Here is a 20327-nt window from a genome sequence, read left to right as displayed (position 1 = left end):
ATACTAGGATCAAGGGCTACCAAGTTTGTTTAAATGTATGACCTTGAATCATATTCAAGGTCACAAGGAGCAAATATGGTCAAAATATAAAAAAAAATAAACAACTTGTTCTGAATAACCAAAAGGCTTAGGATGTTGATATTTAGTCAGTAGCATGCTGGGATCAAGGACTACTATGTTTGTTAAAGTGAATGACTTTGACTTATATTCAAGGTCACAGGGGTCAAATTTGTTTAAAATCTTTAATCGACCTCTTCTGAATAACCATGGGTCCCAGGATGTTGATACTTTGCAAGTTGCATCCTGAGATGAAAGGCTATAAAATTTGTTTAACATAATGACTTTGTTCGACTTTCAATCACAGGGGTGAAATGTTTAAAAAAAAATAACAGGTTCTTTTGAATGAATTTTAATCATAAATACTGATATTTTATTTTGCCTGTAGCTTTATTTTAGATCACTTTTAAGGTTACAAGTGTGAGATTTATACCAGGTGAGCGATGCAGGCCCATTGGGCCTCTTGTTCTTGGAAAGTATTTGGGGGGATCTTTCTCAAATTTCAGATGTTGGTTCCCGATGGTCCCTTGTTACCCATGTGAAATTAAGGGACTGATCGGGAAACCAAGATGGTGGTCAGGCAGCTGTCTTGAATATTAACAGTTAAAAGTTAGTCAGTGCTATTTCTTAGGAAGTACTGAAAGGGTCCTCAAATTTCACAGGAAGGTTCTCCATGGTCTGTATTTATAAATTAAGCATATTGAATATATTGTTAAGTTATTACCAGCAGTTCTTTAATACTAGGTTTACGTGTGCAAACACTTGATTGATTGATTGATTTAACATCCACTTTACTACCAAGTAGTTATATCCAGCAGATGACACAAACAACTTACCTTACCATGTATTTATATTCGATTACACTGACACCTCGCATCAGCTCACTTCCAAAGCAAAACATTGCAATAGGAGTTATTTCCCTTTGTATGGTCCAAGCTAAAAATTGTCGATTTTATTGCTTTGCATGGTATGGAGGGAGAACAATTTCGAATGCTTGAGGTGAGATTTATGGCTCACATGGCGTGAGACATGTTTCAGCGTGAATAAGGATGTGTCAGCGTGAGATTTTGTCTCACGCCGTGAGTGTTGGCAACCCTGTGGTACAGTAGCCATTCCTTCGTTTCGTAGTGGAACTGGACTTGCATTGACATTTGCTGGGGATCAGACAGCTCAATTGATACAGCATCAGGATCATATTCTGGTGTGGCCGTGCATTTCTCTTTTGTTACGATGGTGCCTGTGGCCAAACTTTGTTTTAAGCATTGGGTGAATGCTTGGCAGGGTCCCGGTTAGTCGAGTCAAATGGGGGCGAACACTAACAGAATAAAGGGTGAAGAATGCAATCTAATTCAAATTAGATCTGCAAATCGCTCCTGCGTACTGATATGTCATGTAGAAGTGCGAAATAATAGTTACCAGGTATGTTAGTTTATTAGAGTGTCTGTCCAGAGTTGGGAGAGTTTATTAGAGTGTCTGTCCAGAGTTGGGAGAGTTTATTAGAGTGTCTGTCCAGAGTTGGGAGAGTTTATTAGAGTGTCTGTCCAGAGTTGGGAGAGTTTATTAGAGTGTCTGTCCAGAGTTGGGAGAGTTTATTAGAGTGTCTGTCCAGAGTTGGGAGAGTCCCAGGCTCGAATCCTGGTCTGGCTGTGCATTTCTCTTCTCCTGTTAACAATTTTGAAAGGACACTTTTATTGTTATAGACATAGAGAGGCATTTACAGCAAAGACCATAACATTTACATTGATACATTGCATAAAGTTTCATTAAATAAATGACATTGACCAACATTCAAGGTCACAGGGGTCAAATATGTAAAAGGCTTTTTACAAATTCTTCTAAATAACCAAAAGGCCTAGAGCAATGATATTTGGCCAGTAGACATCTGGGATAGAGTGCTATAAAATTTCCTCAAATAAATGACCTTGACCTACTTTCACGGTCACAGGGTTCAAAATTGTAAAAACATTTAAATAACTTTCTGAATAACCAAGTGGCCCACATCAATGATATTTTAGGTACCTGGCATGAAGTGATATAAAGTTTCCTCAAATAAATGACCTTGACCTACTTTAAAGATTGCAAGGGTCAAATGTGTTTAAAAACCTTTAAACAACTTCTTCTGAATAACCAGGAGGCCCAGAGTAATAACATTTGGCCATTAGGTACCTGAGACAGAGTGCTATAAAATTTCCCAAAACATATTACTTTTGACCTTCTTTCACGGTCACAGAAGTCAAATATGTGAATATCTTTGAACAACTTAAAACTGCAATACCAGGAGGCCCTGGGTGATGATATTTTACCAGTAGCTTGCTTCGATGGAGTAGTATAAAGTTTCATTTAGTCTGGAACATGGTTCAGCAAGGGAGACTCAATATATGGAAATATTTGCAAAAGTACTTTAATTGAGAATATTTCCTGTGATTGCTCAAATATCCTCTGGGCCTCTTGTTATGTAGATTTTTCACCCCATTAACATCGAGTTATGACCCCTTTGCTTTTTAGCCCACCATCATCAGATGGTGGGCTATTCAAATCGTTCTGTCTGTCCTTAAACAATTCTTAATAGCGCTATTTCTCAGAAAGTACTGGAGGGATCTTTCCCTAATTTCACATGAAGGTTCCCCATGGTCCCTAGTTATGCATTGGGTTTTTTTAAGGACTGATCACAAAAATAAGATGGACGCAATCTTGAATTTGAGAGTTAAAGTTTTTTAGCACCATTTCTCAGAACTTGCTAAAGGGATCTTAAAATGAAGGTTCTCCATGATCCTTAGTTATGCATATCAACTAGGGATGATTGGAAAACCAAGCTGGCCGATAGGCAGCCATCTTTAATTTGAGAGTTAAAGTTTGTTAGCGCTATTTCTCAAAAAAGAGCTGGAGAGATCTTTCTCAATTTTCGAAGGCAGGATTCCCATGGTCCCTAGCTATGCATATTTTTTTTTTGGAATGACCACAAAATCCAGATGGCCGATAGGCAGCCATCTTGAAGTTAAGAAGTAAAGTTTGTTAGCACTATCTCTCACATGAAAGTTCTCAATGTTTAAGGGATAACTGGAAAACCAAGATGGCCTGCAGGTGGCCATATTGAATTTTGAAGTAAAATTTTATTAGTGCTATTGCTCAAAAAGTATTGGAGGGACTTTCCTCAAATTTCAAATAAGTGTTCCTCTTGGTTCTTAGTTATGTATATCAATTTTTGGACTGATCCAAAAACCAGGATGCTGACAGGCAGCTATCTTTTTTACAGGTAAAGTTTGTTGTCGCTGGTTCTCAGAAAGTACTGGAGGACTCTTTCTCAGATTTGATATATAGGTTCCTCTTAGTCCTTCGTTGTGCATGTTAATTAACTTTCGAGGTTGATCAAAAGACTGATTAAAATGGCAGACAGGCAAACTGATCAAACAGATAAGAGAAAAGAAGAGAAAAAAGATCAAAATGACAATTGAGACAATTAATGAAGATGGTACAATGGTTGGCATCAAGATCCTTCTGGGATCTTTTGTTGTTCAGTTAGTTAACGCTTTTGTAATCAACTCTGTGAATAGTTTTAGTCAGATTTACTTCAAATTTGGTACAGGGTATCGGTATGACAGGAGGATGTGCATCTTACATTTTCAGACAGTTTTCCCCACATTTCAGGTAGTAATGCCCTGTTCCTTTTTCAGTTAAGATACTCCTGTGTAAGCCATTTCTATTTTTAGGTTACCTGACCATAGGTCGTGGTGACTTATTGCCATCCATCTTTATCTGTCGTCCTGCATCGTGTGTTAAGTTGACAACTTTTATCTTTTGAGCACGATAACTTGGGTAAAAATAAATGGATTTTAATCAATTTTGCTATGCTACTTTATATCAATAGCACTGCAGACAATTTAAAACATGGTCCCAATCAGACAGACAGAGTTATGGGACTTTGAAGTTTTACTAAAAAAAATACTAAAAATTACTATTGGAGCCTATGGGACTTGAGCTTGTGAGCAAAATAACTTCAATAAATTATGTGAATGTATTTTTGATGAATTTTGCTATGCAGCTGAAAGTCAATAAGATCCTGGACGTGTTCAAAACTGAGCTGATCGTACAGTAACTGGCAGTTATGGGACTTTGAAATTTTTATAACTATTGGAGCCTATGGGCCTTGAGCTTGTGAGCACAATAACTTCAGTAAATGCAAATGGATTTCACTGAATTTTGCTATGCTGCTCTATATCAATAAGATATCAGATAAGTTCGCAAATGGGCCTGATCAGACAGTAACTGGCAGAGTTACTGCCAATTGGAGAATACAAGATGGCCGATCCTGGCCTCTTATTTGCTGAGACGAAAACATTTTGACTTCAATTGTACAAATGTTCCTTATGAGGTTCCGAACAAGTGTTCTTACTTTTTGTGCCAATCAGAAAATCCAAGATAGTCACCCTGACCTCTTATTGACTGAGGTGTTTTTGACTTCTTCTCAAGAAAGGCTTACACCGATTGACTTCTAACTTAGAAGAAGTGTTCCTTATGAGATTTCGACAAAGTTTGTCACTTTTCATGCGGATAGTAAAATTCCAGATGGCCACCCTGGCCTGTGATTGGCTAGGACATTTTCAACTTCATCTGTATATAATCCATTAAACGTATCATCTAATTCACCTGTACAGCATGTGTATGCCTGGTCTCCAGGATAGTATCGGCGTATGCCTCTCTCCAAAGTAACTTTATGCCAATTTGAAAAAAAGAACATGCTACAATTTGAGTACTTCAGAATTTACTCAGGTGACTGTTTAGGCCCATGGGCCTGTTGTTTTTCTTCATTCTTGTAATTTTAATTTTGCCATGTTTATTTAAAATGAAAACCACAAAATTTTCATAAAGTACATTGTCTTTTAGTCAGATCCTTTAATGGTGAATTCATGATCAACATCCAGCAAATAGGTTTTCTGCAGCGAAATTTAATCCCTGTGAAACAGTGCCTTGGCTTAACAGTGGAATAGTTTGACACCGTTACATAAGAGTGCTATACAGTATATATTTAAGGTAGTAAAGTGTTAACATGGCTGTTTATGTTCTGTTTAATTGCAGTCTGGAATTGGAATAAGTGATGATTTGAAAAACACCCTGACTGATTTTAAGTTGAACAAGCTGGATGGCACTGAATACTTATTAGTGAAGCTCAGTGAGGACAAAAAACAGGTAGTTGTGGAAAAAAAAGGACCCAAAAGGCCAGACGATGGTAAGTTTTTAATTGTTTAGCTCACCTAGCCTGATGGGCCAAAACGACTTTTGTTCCATCAATTTTTTCATCAATTTTTCAGTGTTGTACATTATAAACCAAGGGAATGTGCCCAATGGGGACATGGGATCAGGGCCTAATAAGGGGAAAATGGGTTAATCCCTGATAGATTACTGCCATTGAAGGCTTTTTGACATGAAAAATCACTGAGCCATGTAAATGAAGGGTGTGGACCTCCTGGGGTTTGAGGGCCTTTGCCCTCCAATAAGGGAAATAGAGGTACATGTTTCAAATCTTACTCGTTTTGTATGATTGAAGAGATGTAAAACCAATTTAGTCTGGAGCAACATTGGGCAGAAGGAACTCAATTATGTATTGCATCTTCAAAACCTATCTCTTTATTTATCTCTTTATATACACATGGAGGGATTTTGACAATATTTCCTCTTGTATAGCCTTAGGCCAAGGTAATCATCAGGCCCTAGGGCAGCAGGCAGGGATCAGTGGAGGCGCACACCCTCGATATATACAAAATTGAATTCCCATAGCCCAAGAGCAGTTTAGCTAAGAATGGGGTTGAAGGTTGAACTTGGAGGGGGGAGGGGACACTTGGCTCAAGGATGCTCTAAATTAAAGTTGGTTAGCATTCCTTCATTACTGTGGAAGGAGAAGGATTTTAATGATTTACCTCTTTTATAACTCCCAGGCGCAGATACAGAAATTTATTTAGGGTGTTTCCCAAACTTTAAAAATAAAAGCACTTTAGCCACAATTTTCCATGCTTAGGAATAACCAATTGGCAAAAAAAACAAGGAGGCTCTCTCCTAATATCTTTCATCATATTATAATATTATAGGGATTAAAAAAATAAATAGGTATATGTGTTGCTGACTATAGGGAAGACAGAGGCAAGTTCGGCCCATACAACATATAAAAGTCTTGAAGTTGGCTGGAAAACCTGGGCCGTACTTACTCAATACTGCCTGTCCAAACTTGCCCCAAGGCAAGTCATCCAATCTTAAGACAGAAAAAGTTGAATAATTCTTCAAATGTGGACATGTTAGCCCTTTTGTTATTAGTTCATGAAAGGCATGGCATGTCTTTTCAAAATGTGTGTATATGCATGCAAAGATCTTGGGGCGTAATGGGTCATTTTTGGCCTCATATTTGTTTGTTTTTATTTGTATTTGCCAATTTCTGTTATAAACATCATATTGGTTAATCGGGCTACCTTACTTGGTGTTGATTTTTTCAATGTGCATGTGTAGATGCCCTACCATAGCAACGAACTGTGTTGCTATGCAGAAATAGCCAAAATATGTTGTTTTATGATAGTTAACATACAGAAATGTAAGCCTCCGCATGTGACAAACAAGCATTCCTTTCTACAAATGAACACTGTCTTGTATAACAATGTTTCAGCATGTCAAATATTCATTTGTTGCATGCGGAGGCTTTCAAAATGGCCAAATTTCAACCAAATAGCGCACAACAGACGATATTCACGCGTTTATGTCTCGTTTTGTTATGCCATATCTCCTAAACCAGTTGTCGAATGAATTTGAAATTTCATATTTGCGTACTTCATTTATTCCTGATAATGAATATAACAACTTATCCTAAATATCCGATGAGGTCGGAAATGAACTTTAACGCCCCTAGTCCTTTCAACAAATGCCATACAGCCCAGAACCACTTTAATAAAAATGGGTCGAACTTGCCTCAGTCTCCCCATGAACATGTTTTTTAGCTCACCTGCCCGAAGGGCAAGTGAGCTTATGTTATGGTGCGGCGTCCGTCCGTCCATCCGCTGTCCGTCTGTCTGGCGTCAACTTTTTGCTTTAAACAACTTCTTTTCGGTAACCAAAAGGCCTAGGAAGATGATATTTGGCCAGTAGCATGCTTGGATCTAGGGCTACCAAGTTTTTCAAATAAATGACCTTGACCCACTTTCAAGGTCACAGTGGTCAAATACGTCAAATACGTTAAAATCTTCAAACAACTTCTTCTCAATAACCAAAAGGCCCAGGGTACTGATATAGGGCCTGTAGCATGCTGGGATGATCGGCTACCAAGTTTGTTCAAATGAATGACCTTGACCAACTTTCAAGGTCACTGGGGTCAGATGTCTTAAATCTTCAAACAACTTCTTCTCAATAACCAAAAGCCCCAGTGTACTGATATAGGGCCTGTAGCATGCTGGGATGAAGGGCTACTAAGTTTGTTCAAATGAATGACCTTGATCCACTTTCAAGATCACTGGGGTCAGATGTCTTAAATCTTCAAACAACTTCTTCTCAATAACCAAAAGGCCAAGTATACTGATATTGGGCCTGTAGCATGCTGGAATGAAGGGCTACCAACTTTGATCAAATAAATGACCTTGACCAACTTTCAAGGTCACAGGGGTTGAAATATGTTAAAATCTTCAAACAACTTCTTCTCAATAACCAAAAGGCCCAGGAAACTGATATTGGGCTTGCATCATGCTGGGATGAAGGGCTACCAAGTTTGTTCAAATGAATTACCTTGACCAACTTTCAAGGTCACTGGGGTCAGATGTCTTAAATTTTCAAACAACTTCTTCTCAATAACCAAAAGGCCCAGTGTACTGATATTGGGCCTGTAGCATGCTGGGATGAAGGGCTACCAATTTTGTTTAAATGAATGACCTTGACCAATTTTCAAGGTCACAGGGGTCAAATGTTGTAAAATCTTCAAACCACTTCTCCTCAACAACCAAAAGGGCCAGGGTACTGAAATTCAGCCTGTAGCATGCTGGGATGAAGGACTACCAAGTTTGTTCAAATGAATGACTTTGACAAACTTTCAAGGTCACAGGGATCTAATGTCGTAAAATCTTCAAACGACTTCTTCTCAATAACCAAAAGGCCCAGGGTACTGATATTGGGCCTGTAGCATGCTGGGATGAAGGGCTACCAATTTTGTTCAAATGAATGACCTTGACCAACTTTCAAGATCACTGGGGTCAGATGTCTCAAAATCTTCAAACAACTTCTTCTCAATAACCAAAAGAGCCAGGGTACTGAAATTGGGCCTGTAGCATGCAGTGATGAAGGACTACCACGTTTGTTCAAATGAATGACCTTGACCAACTTTCAAGGTCACAGGGGTCTAATGTCGTAAAATCTTCAAACGACTTCTTCTCAATAACCAAAAGGCCCAGGGTACTGATATTCGGCTTGTAGCATGCTTGGATGAAGGGCTACCAAGTTTGTTCAAATTAATGACCTTCACCAACTTTCAAGGTCACATTGGTCAATTGTCGTAAAATCTTAATACAACTTCTTCTCAATAACCAAAAGGCCAAGGGTACTGATATTGGGCCTGTAGCATGCTGGGATGAAGGACTATCAAGTTTGTTCAACTGAATGACCTTGACCAATTTTCAAGATCACAGTGGTCAAATGTCGTAAAATCTTCAAGCAACTTCTTTTCAATAAGCAAAAGGGCCAGGGTACTCAAATTGGGCCTGTAGCATGCTGGGATGAAGGACTACCATGTTAGTTCAAATGAATGACCTTGATCCACTTTCAACCTAATGTCCTTGTTCAACAATCAAGGTCAGAGGCGTCATATGTTTAAATCTTTTAATAGGTTCTTATGAAATCTTAAGATTACAAGTGTTAGATTAATAACAGGTGAGCAATGCAGGCCCATTGGGCCTCTTGTTTAGTATTAACTTAATTTCACCGAATGAAAACTTAACTACATCAAGATATACAGTAAACAATAATGTAGGACTGACTGTTGTATCGACTGATCAATTGAAGCTCCATGTAGATAACATTACCCAAAATATGTTCCAGTTCTATTTGCTTGCTTTATAAGAAAGTTATTTCAAATCACAGCTACTTTTGAATTTCGTATAAGTATATCGAAGTATTACTCAGCACAACACAGTATTACAGATTTGTATAATATTTTATGATATGTTATTTGGGTCCTACTCAACTAAAGGGCCTATGCACAACGCTCATGTTGTTTTACAATGTAGGGCACTCCTGCTCCAAACTATATTAATTTTATTCCTTAGTGATTTAGTCAGGGTCTGATGTAAGCGCTAGCCTGATAGCTATATAGAGATCCCCTCAATTCGCCGACTCTAGTCCATCCCCCCCACTTCATGCTCATTACAGTCAAATCACACTTATCTAATTGATTATGATCCGAGGTATTTCTTATGTTTATCCATTTTACTTCGGTGTGATACATTGATGTTATGTGATAAATAGAGCCCTTCACTTATGCCAGTTTGGGGTCTGCCAAGTGGTACTTTGTTTTGGAGGGCAAAGGGCACGCTCGGCAGACTCCGCATTACACTGACATCGTTGCAGAGTTCTGTATAGTAATACGTTTCGACATGATATTCTAACTTCTGTATATGAATTTATCAATATAAAATGTATCAATTATGAATATTTTATGATTTTTACTGTCTCGTAAGTCAATCAATAATGCTGGGTATTAATCGTTTTTACTTTGTATATTTTATGATTGTGATTTGTATTTTACCGTCGATCAATGTGTGACACTTTAATAAACCATTATTTATCTTATCTTATATTGGGTCAGATTAATTTTGGACACAGAAAAAAGGATGTTGCCCGGGGCACTAGGGCAACACCCCTGTATCTGCCACTGCCTTCTATATTCCCCAAGTCATAACACAGAAATGGTTGAAATTCCCACCCTAATTAACCATAATCAAATATTCTATTGCAGGACATGAATAAACTAACCAAACACAATCGTGCTACATTGTACCAGGATTTGACCATTTAAGAATATTAAGGCATGAAAAATCAGGATAAGTGAGGCTGGTCTGGTCCAACACCTGAAGACTTAAAGTGTACCCTGATATTTCATATTACACATTCTAACACGATTCATTTGCAACCCGTGTTTTGATTGGATACAGACTATGTTGTAATCTGCGATAGAATCATGATCAACCGTGTTGAGCTCCTCCCATCGCACTTAAGCCCCGCCCAGTTTCTAACCAAAACAACATGGAGTTAAGCTCGCCTCTCAGCGAAATCCCGCTGATAAAGCTAGTAGGCAACAGAACAGAAAGGACCGATGAAATGTTTTTGTTGAATAAATTGAAAATTAAAGATCAAACATTCCTTGTTCTTACCTCCATTTATTACTGAAACATTTGTTTCCATCCGTGTGAAGGCATCTGGTTAGATCCGAAATCAAATGAAACATTTCACATATTTCGTATGGATTTTGGACAAAACTCTTCACAGAGCTAAACTATTAATCACCAATTTTGTCGATACTCACAGATTGGCATGCGTACTGAGTACTGACATGGAAATGTAAGAATACATTATTAATGGTCCAAACATGTCGTATAAACTGGTAACAGGACGTTCACGAACAATCCAAATAATCCTCCTCATCAACATACAGATGGAGTGCTCACCTGTTTGGGCGGGGCCAAATGACCGACTTTTGAAAGCTCCTTTCTGATTGGACAGGAAAAAGCTAATTAAGTGCGAACGTCGTAGTTGACACAGTTTCCTGTTCCTAGATATTGCTATCTATCTCAAAAACACAACTTTGGCTCAGCGGCAATCACATCGATATGGTTAGCCCACATCCATACATGCCATAACTTTCCGGTGCAAAATAGTGAGATCAGTGATTTGTTTTAGTGACATTTGGTAAATTTAGTGACATTTGGTAAAAAATAGTGAGATTTTTTCTCTGAATTAGTGAGAAATTTGTGAGACATTCAAAACATAAATTATACTGCATATAACATAGTATTAAATCATTTGTGTTCTTTTGTAGCCTCCAATAACTTTGTTAGAACCAAAATTGAAGATTTATTGATATTTTAAAGGATTTTAGGGAGGTTTACCCATGACACACAAAATGTACGGTCCGGATAAAGCTATCAACATTTAAAACTAAATATATCACAATACTTCCATCAAAGGGAAAAATTGAATAATGAAAAGAAGTAAAAATTATAGAGGGATTTTCTTTGTTACCCAGGTTAGAAAAAAATATATCTCAAAACTTGTGACGTCAGAGATGTCACAAGTTCAACGCTGTCAAAACAGTCCTATAGGAATATACGGGAGGCATCGATCGTGACCTCGATATGGGAGTTTTTTAGCTATCTATATGATATATTTTGTCGTCACTTACTGGTGTAGGTAATATTTAAAGTGCTACATACACATAATGACTTTTTTAAACAATTTCAATGATGAAATGAGTTCTTATTGAGGTGTATGCGGATGTCCGAACACACAAAATGAATTCCATGTTTGTACATTATTTGTTAATCTAGTAGATGTAAATATACTGAACAAAAAAAGAAACACACAAAGTTCCCCCCCCCTGCAGTACACCTTAGCTGTAAGGAAATAATGGAATATTTGGTCAGGTATTACATCAAGAACGATCTCCCTTCTCAAAACTCTACCCTAAAATCAGCCAAGCGTGACAATGTCATTGTGTGACTTTGTGAGCTACTTTAGTCCAAATCACGCGGCGTGATCAAGCCAAGCCGGAGTTTTTCAATCAAATAAACTCAACGGATACTCTAAGTTCAGCCACATTAATTTTCCACATTGGCATTTTGATTTCGCCATTGACTAAGATGCCATGCTTAACGCAAATTCAGAGGGGTAGAGCAATTGCGATGTTGATGGATGCTCATAGCCAAACTGCTGTCGCACGGCAGTTTGGTGTTGGCCCGTGTACAATTAACAGTCTCTGTACACGTTTCCGTGCTACTGGGTTAGTTTCCGATCGTCCCAGGAGCGATCGTCCGCTTGTAACGACCGCACGACAAGACAGGGCGATTCGATTGTCGCACTTGCTCAACAGATTCAAGACTGCTGTAGAGACTATGTCGCATACCTTAGGTACTCATGGCAGACCCATTAGTCCTCAAACTGCCAGGAACCGCTTGTGTGCCGAAAGAATCATTGCGCACCGACCTTATGTCTGGCCACCTCTGACACCACAGAGGCGGCAAGTGCGTCTTAACTGAATGTGCAGACATGGCCCGAATAGGTTTGGGATGCATCGATGGAGGCGTGTGATGTTCACCAATGAGTCTAGATTCTGTCTGTATCGCGCAGACGGAAGAAAAATGGTATATCGCAGACACGGTGAGCGTTTAGCCAACGCATGCGTGGTTGAACGTGATAGATTCGGTGGGGCTTCTGTAATGGTTTGGGGAGGCATCTCCCATGGAGTAAAATCCCCCTTATTGATCCTGGATCAAAACCTCAATGCCGTTTGATACAGAGACCAGATCCTCCAACCACATGTCCTTCCACTTCTCAGATGTCATAACCTAATTTTCCAGCAAGACAATGCTTGGACCGCATGTTGCCAGAGTCTGTCGTGATTTTCTCACGGCAAACAACGTTCAGCCTCTGGAATGGCCCCCATATAGCCCCGACATGTCTCCCATTGAGCATCTGTGGGATGAGCTGGACAGGCGTATTAGGAAACGTCAGAACCCCCCAACTAACCGCGCCCAGTTGATTGCAGCATTAACACAAGAATGGAACAACATTCCCTTAAGGCGAATAAATGTTCTCATGAATTCAATGCATAGGAGAATCTGTGCAGGGATTCGTGCAAAAGGTGCCCACACCAGGTACTGAAGTGCCATTTTGTTTTTCGTGGGTATCCCACTTTGAGTAACTACTGATGACACAAGTGACATCACACATACTTTTCTTCTACAGTATTGTAAAGAGTAGACTTGTCCCTTCATATTGATATAAAATTTTGTACAAATTTCCCAAACTATCAAAGACTATTGATTGCATAATTTAATTGTGCGTTTCTTTTTTTGTTCAGTATATTAAACTTTTTTTTATCAGCTCACTTGCCCATGGCACAGTGACTGTGGTCTGTCGTCATCCGTCAACTTTTCCTTTAAACAATTTATTCTGAATAATGGACAGGCCTAGAGTTATGATATTTGGCTGAAAGCTTTATTCGTAAGAGCCTGACAAAGTTTTAGAATGAAGTAGACATTGACATACTTTAAAGGTCACATGGGTTAAAATGTGTCAAACCCTTTAACAACTTCTTCTGAAGAACTGAAAGTTATTGAGTCTTTATATATGGATGGTAGCTTTTTTTGGTGGAGCCCAACTAAGTTTGAGAGCGAAAATGACCTTGATCTACTTTCAAAGTCATATGGGTTTGATTGTTTAATTTTGTTTAACGTCCTATTAACATCCAAGGTCATTTAAGGACGTCAAACGAAATATGTCAAACGACTTCTTCTAAATAATGGACTGGCCTAGAGTCATGATATTTGGCTGAAAGAGCCCCACAAAGTCTGCGAGTGAAAATTACTTTGACTATCTATCAAGGTCACAGGGGTCAAATAGGTCTTAAACGTCAAATGACTTCTTCTGAATAAATGAAAGGCATAGAATCATAATATTTGGCTGGTGGCTTCTTGGGATAGAGCTTATCAAATTTAAAATTTGCGAATGAAAATTACCTCAACCTACTTTAAATGTCACAGAGGTCAACAACACTTCAAACGACTTGTTCTGAAGAACTAAAATGCTTGGATTCATAAGATTTGGCTCAGGTAGCTGCTTGGGATAGAGCCAACAAAGCTTGAGAAGGAAAATGACCTCAAGCTACTTACAAGATTACAGGGACAAATATGTCAAAGTTTGTCAAACACTTCAAACAACCTCTTCTGAAGAACCAAAAAGCATAGAATCATATGATAATATTTGGCTGGTGGCTTCAACGGATTGAGCCGACAAAGTTCANCACTGTTCTAGAAAGTTATCATAACACACTGTTCTAGAAAGTTTTCATAACACACTGTTCTAGTAAGTTATCACATAACACACTGTTCTAGTAAGTTATCATAATACACTGTTCTAGTAAGTTATCATAACACACTGTTCTAGTAAGTTATCATGACACTATTCTAGTAAGTTATCATATAACACACTGTTCTAGANTAATTGGAAGCTTGAAAGGTGACGAACCTTGCTATATCTTTTATGATTTTCACTTCAAAAAAGGTGATAGGCCCCAAGAGAAAATAGCATTAATCTTCTGGTGAGTAATCATACTGTTCTAGTAAGTTATCACATAACACACTGTTCTAGTAAGTTATCATGTAACACACTGTTCTAGTAAATTATCACATAACACACTGTTCTAGTAAGTTATCATATAATACACTGTTCTAGTAAGTTATCATGTAACACACTGTTCTAGTAAGTTATCACATAACACACTGTTCTAGTAAGTTATCATAACACACTGTTCTAGTAAATTATCTCATAACACACTGTTCTAGTAAGTTATCACATAACACACTGTTCTAGTTAGTTATCATATAACACACTGTTCTAGTAAGTTATCACATAACACACTGTTTTAGTAAGTTATCATATAACACACTGTTCTAGTAAGTTATCATATAACACACTGTTCTAGTAAAATATCATATAACACACTGTTCTAGTAAATTATCACATAACACAACTGTTCTAGTAAGTTATCACATAACACACTGTTCTAGTAAGTTATCACATAACACACTGTTCTAGTAAGATATCACATAACACACTGTTTTAGTAAGTTATAATATAACACACTGTTCTAGTAAGGTATCATATAACACACTGCTCTAGTAAGTGATCATATAACACACTGTTCTAAAAAGTTATCATAACACAGTGTTCTAGAAAGTTATAACACACTGTTCTAGAAAGTTATCATAACACACTGTTCTAGAAAGTTATAACACACTGTTCTAGAAAGTAATCATAACACATTGTTCTAAAATGTTATCATAACACACTGTTCTAGAAAGTTATCATAACACACTGTTCTGTTTATTTATTTTTTCAAATTGCCTTGCATCCGTCATCCTTCCTTAAACAATTCTTGTTATCACTATCTCTCAGGAAGTACCAGAGGGATCTTTCTCAAATTTTATATGTAGGTTCCCCTTGGTCAGTAGTTGTGCATATATACTTTTGAGACCGAGCAGATAAACAAAATGGCCGATAGGCAGCCATCTTGGATTTTGACAGTGAAGGTTTATTATCGCTATTTCTCAGGAAGTACTGGAGAGATCCATCTCAAATTATATATGTAGGATCCCCTAGGTCTGTAGTTGTGCATGTTTAATTTTGTTATGTTATACAACAGTTGTAATGATTAATTGATGCCTTGTGAGTTGAATAACACCCACCTATTGTGGTAGAAAATATCATTGGTGTAGATCATGGAAAATTATTGTTGTTTTCCCCCACCAAATGCTTCCAAATGCGTTACTTGGTTTCTCTGATTACCCCGGTAGGAGAAATGTTATGGTATGAATTAATAAATAACTACATGTGTTCACGCAGGCCTCATAGATATTGCAAAGTCAAATTAAAAGGTGATTGCTTGTTTTGTTTTACAGGTGTTTGGATTCAGAAGCCCCACGTGGACTAAAGATGACTTACGCATCAACTAACAAGGCTGTCTCAGATGCGGGCAATGTCAATAACTTCAAATTTGATTTTCGTGACAGAGATTCATACAACTATGACTCTATCATATTAGAACTTCAGCAAAAAATACACTAATCATACTTGTTTGGTTGATTGTTCCTTTAAGGAAATAATGCATCATTGTATTCCAAGTTACAACAAAATGTAATCTTCAATACCTTAGTACCTACATAGAGCTTAAAAAATTGTGCCTGTTTCCATATCAGAAATGTATTTCTAACAAATGTAAATCAAAGCTTTGATTATTATTGTAATATGCAGAGACAGTACTAAACAGTCCTGGAAGTGTGAACGTTTGATTTTTTTTTCTGTCATAATGTTGAACATTCATAACAATATTGAGAAGAAGATGTACTTTTGCAGTCATTTAATTCCTTCCGTGAAAATGAAATGTACAGCTAATTAAAAGTGATCAAGATTGTTGACTCTAAGACATTTTAAATCCAGAATCAAACTGTTGTTTGTTGCCCTCTATCAACAGGGCAGCCAACATGCTGCCACGCCGGACCTAAGCCTTACTAATACATTGTGCTGAAACAATTCATCGAATTAAATCGAAAGTTAAGGGACCTTTTTCTCTCGCAACGTTCAGAAATTGTATCTAGAAAAAACTTATTTCTTTTGGAAATACATTATTCCTGACAACACATTGGAAGATTATGTCACAAAGCATTGCTACTTGATTTCATAATTAGAAATTGACCAATGAAAGCATGTACAGGGTGTTACCCACTAGTGGGTTACCAGAAATGTTTACCAACTACACTTTGATCCATTGAAAAAAGAGTGAGGAACCCTAAAGTTGTTGCGAGAGAAAGAAGTTAGCCCAAGAAGTTATATGTATCGGATGGGGGCAGCAAATGTTATACCTAATACTGGAGTATTAGGTCTCACAAACAAATCAAGGGACCAACAAATGTAAATTTTCTTCTGGAGTGTATTTGTATATCATAACATATTAAGCTTTATTAAAAAAAATTGCAACCTGCTGTCTTGAGTTTATTACTTGTTTATGAGAATATTGGAGTTTTAGCTCACCTGGTCCAAAGGATTTGGACCCCCTAAGGGGCATAGATAGGGGCAGGGTCCCATAGGGGAAATAGAGGTAAAACCTTTAAAATCCTTCGTCTACCACAGGGATTAAGGGATTTGGTCTGGAGCATGGGTGTGGACCTCCTTGGGCAGAAGGGTGGGGCCAAATAGGGGAAATAAAGGAAAAACCTTTAAAATATTTCTTTAACCACAAGGATTAAGGGATTTTATCCTATTTAATCTGGAGTATCCTTGGGCCAAGGGGACTCAATTTGATATAATAAGTGGGTGTGGCCCCTAGGGGCAGAGGGGCTGGGCCCCAATAGGGGAAATAGAGGTAAAACATTTTAAATCCTTCTTTTACCACAGGTTATTTCATCCCAATTTGGTCTGGAGCATTCTTGGGGAAAGGGGACTCAACTTTGTGTAAAAGGCCCTCCCCTCTTGGGGAAGAGGAGCAGGGCCCAATAGGGGAAATAAAGGTAAAACCTTTAAAAGAAGTAATACGACTGTAGGGATAAAGTGATTTTATCCTAATTTGGTCTGGAGCATCATTGGGCAAAGGGGACTCAATTTTGTATAAATAGTGGGTATGGCCCTTTCAGCTGCAAAGTTGCGTGGCCCAATATGGAAATTTGAGGTTTAAATCTTTCAAATCCTTCTTCCTTTACCATTGGAGGGATTTTATCCAAATTTGGCTAGGAACATCATTTGGCAAGGAGGACTAAATTTTGTATAAAAAATGAGGATTTGGCCCCTCTTGGCCAGAGTGGCGGGAGTCAAAAAAGGAATGAGATGATTAAATTGTTAAAATGCTTCCCTTTCTTTACCATTGGAAGGATTTTATGTAATAAGAATAATTTCCAATGGTTGCTTTATTATCCAGGTGAGTGATACAGGGCCTCTGGGCCTCTTGTTTCAGTATGATTGCAAACCCCCAACCCCTGAACTATTATAGGGATAATGAATCCATCTCCAATCAAAGTCGGAGGGATCTGCTGGAATAACCTTACAACAAAGTCAGAGGGATTTACTGGATTTACCTTACAACAAAGTAAGAGGTATTTAATGGATGTACATGACATCAAAGTAAGACAGATTTGCCTGATTTGCCTCCCTTTCAAAGTAGGAGATTTACTGGATATTCCTCCCATTTGAGTTAGACAGATTTACTGGATGAACCTCCCAACAAAGACAGATTTGCTGTGTTAACATCTCACCAAAGTAAGAGTGGTTTATTAGCTCACCTGCCCGAAGGGCAAGTGAGCTTATGTTATGGTGCGGAGTCAGTCGTCCGGCCGGCGTCAACTTTTTGCTTTAAACAACTTCTTTTCGATAACCAAAAGGCCTAGGAAGATAATATTTGGCCAGTAGCATGCTGGGAACAAGGGCTACCAAGTTTGTTCAAATAAATGACCTTGACCCACTTTCAAGGTCACAGGGGTCAAATATGTTAAAATCTTTAAACAACTTCTTCTCAATAACCAAAAGGCCCACGGTACTGATATTGGGCTTGTAGCATGCTGGGATGAAGAGCTACCAAGTTTGTTCAAATAAATGACTTTGACCCACTTTCAAGGTCACTGGGGTCAGATGTCTTAAATCTTCAAACAACTTCTTCTCAATAACCAAAAGGCCCAGTGTACTGATATTGGGCCTGTACTATGCTGGGATGATGGGCTACCAAGTTTGTTCAAATAAATGACCTTGACCAACTTTCAAGGTCACGGGTTGAAACACGTTAAAATCTTCGAACTACTTCTTCTCAATAAGCAAAAGGGTCAGGGTACTGAAATTCGGCCTGTAGCATGCTGGACTGAAGGACTACCACNACTTTCAAGGTCACTGGGGTCAGATGTCTTAAAATCTTCAAACAACTTCTTCTCAATAACCAAAAGGCCCAGGGTACTGATATTGGGCCTGTAGCATGCTGGGATGAAGGACTATCAAGTTTGTTCAACTGAATGACCTTGACCAACTTTCAAGGTCACAGGGGTCAAATGTCGTAAAATCTTCAAGCGACTTCTTTTCAATAAGCAAAAGGGCCAGGGTACTGAAATTCGGCCTGTAGCATGCTGGGATGAAGGATTACCAAGTTAGTTCAAATGAATGACCTTGACCAACTTTCAAAGGTCAAAGGGGTCAAATGTCATAAAATCTTCAAACAACTTCTTCTCAATAACCAAAAGGCCCAGGGTACTGATATCGGGCCTGTAGCATGCTGGGATGAAGGTTACCAAGTTTGTTTAAATAAATGACCTTGACCAACTTTTAAGGTCACTGGTGTCAGATGTCTTAAAATCTTCATACAACTTCTTCTCAATAACCAAAAGGCCCACGGTACTGATATTGGGCCTGTAGCATGCTGGGATGAAGGACCACCAAGTTTGTTCAATGAATGACCTTGACCAATTTTCAAGGTCACATTGGTCAAATGTCGTAAAATCTTCAAGTGACTTCTTTTCAATAAGCAAAAGGGCCAGGGTACTGAAATTGGGCCTGTAGCATGCTGGGATGAAGGACTACCATGTAAGTTCAAATGAATGACCTTGATCCACTTTCAACCTAATGTCCTTGTTCGACAATCAAGGTCAGAGGCGTCATATGTTTAAATCTTTTAATAGGTTCTTATGAAATCTTAAGATTAAAAGTGTTAGATTAATTACAGGTGAGCGATGCAGGCCCATTGCGCCTCTTGTTGGATTTATCTTACAACAAAGTGAGAGAGATTTTCTAGGTTTACATCTCATCAAAGTAAGAGAGATTTACTGGATGTACCTCCAATCAAAGTAAGACAGATTTACTGAGTAAGAGAGATTTACTGGATTTACCTGACAACAAAAGTAAGAGGGATTTACTTGATTAACCTTCCATCAAAGTAAGAGAGACTTACTGGATTTACCTTCCAACAAAGTAAGAGAGATTTGCTGGATTTACCTCCCAACAAAGTAAGAGAGATTCGCTTGATTTACCTCCCAACAAAGTAAGAGAGATTTGCTGGGTTTACCTCCCAACAAAGTAAGACAGATGTACTGGATTTACCTCCCATCAATGTAAGGCAGATTTACTGGATGTACCTCCCATCAAAGTAAGGCAGATTTACTGGATGTACCTCCCATCAAATTAAGACAGATTTACTGGATGTACTTGCCATCAAAATAAGACAGATTTACTGAATTTACCTCCCATCAAAATAAGACAGATTTACTGGATGTACCTCCCATCAAAATAAGACAGATTTACTGGATGTACTTCCCATCAAAGTAAGGCAGATTTACTGGATGTACCTCCCATCAAAATAAGACAGATTTACTGGATGTACCTCCCATCAAAGTAAGGCAGATTTACTGGATGTACCTCCCATCAAAATAAGACAGATTTACTGGATGTACCTCCCATCAAAGTAAGGCAGATTTACTGGATGTACCTCCCATCAAAATAAGACAGATTTACTGGAT

General features: G+C 38.2%; 2 long non-coding RNA genes across 2 annotated transcripts in view; both read left to right on the top strand.

Annotated features, from left to right (window-relative positions):
* The window catches only part of LOC110453910, an 11194-nt gene extending 5113 nt beyond the window's left edge, over positions 1-6081 (top strand). The window contains exon 2 of the long non-coding RNA XR_002463317.1: positions 5131-6081. This is a non-coding gene — a long non-coding RNA (uncharacterized LOC110453910). The remainder of the gene's footprint in view (positions 1-5130) is intronic.
* An 8205-nt stretch (positions 6082-14286) lies between these two features.
* On the top strand, positions 14287-16826 carry LOC110453911. Its single transcript, XR_002463318.1, has 2 exons — positions 14287-14386; positions 15747-16826. It is a non-coding gene; the product is annotated as an uncharacterized LOC110453911 (long non-coding RNA).
* Positions 16827-20327: the final 3501 nt, after the last annotated feature.

The sequence above is a fragment of the Mizuhopecten yessoensis genome, unplaced genomic scaffold, assembly GCF_002113885.1.
Source record: "Mizuhopecten yessoensis strain PY_sf001 unplaced genomic scaffold, ASM211388v2 scaffold7547, whole genome shotgun sequence".
NCBI classification, from domain to species: Eukaryota; Metazoa; Mollusca; class Bivalvia; order Pectinida; family Pectinidae; genus Mizuhopecten; species Mizuhopecten yessoensis.
The sequence above is the reverse complement of the archived record's forward strand: the minus strand, read 5'-3'. Positions and strand labels throughout refer to the sequence as shown.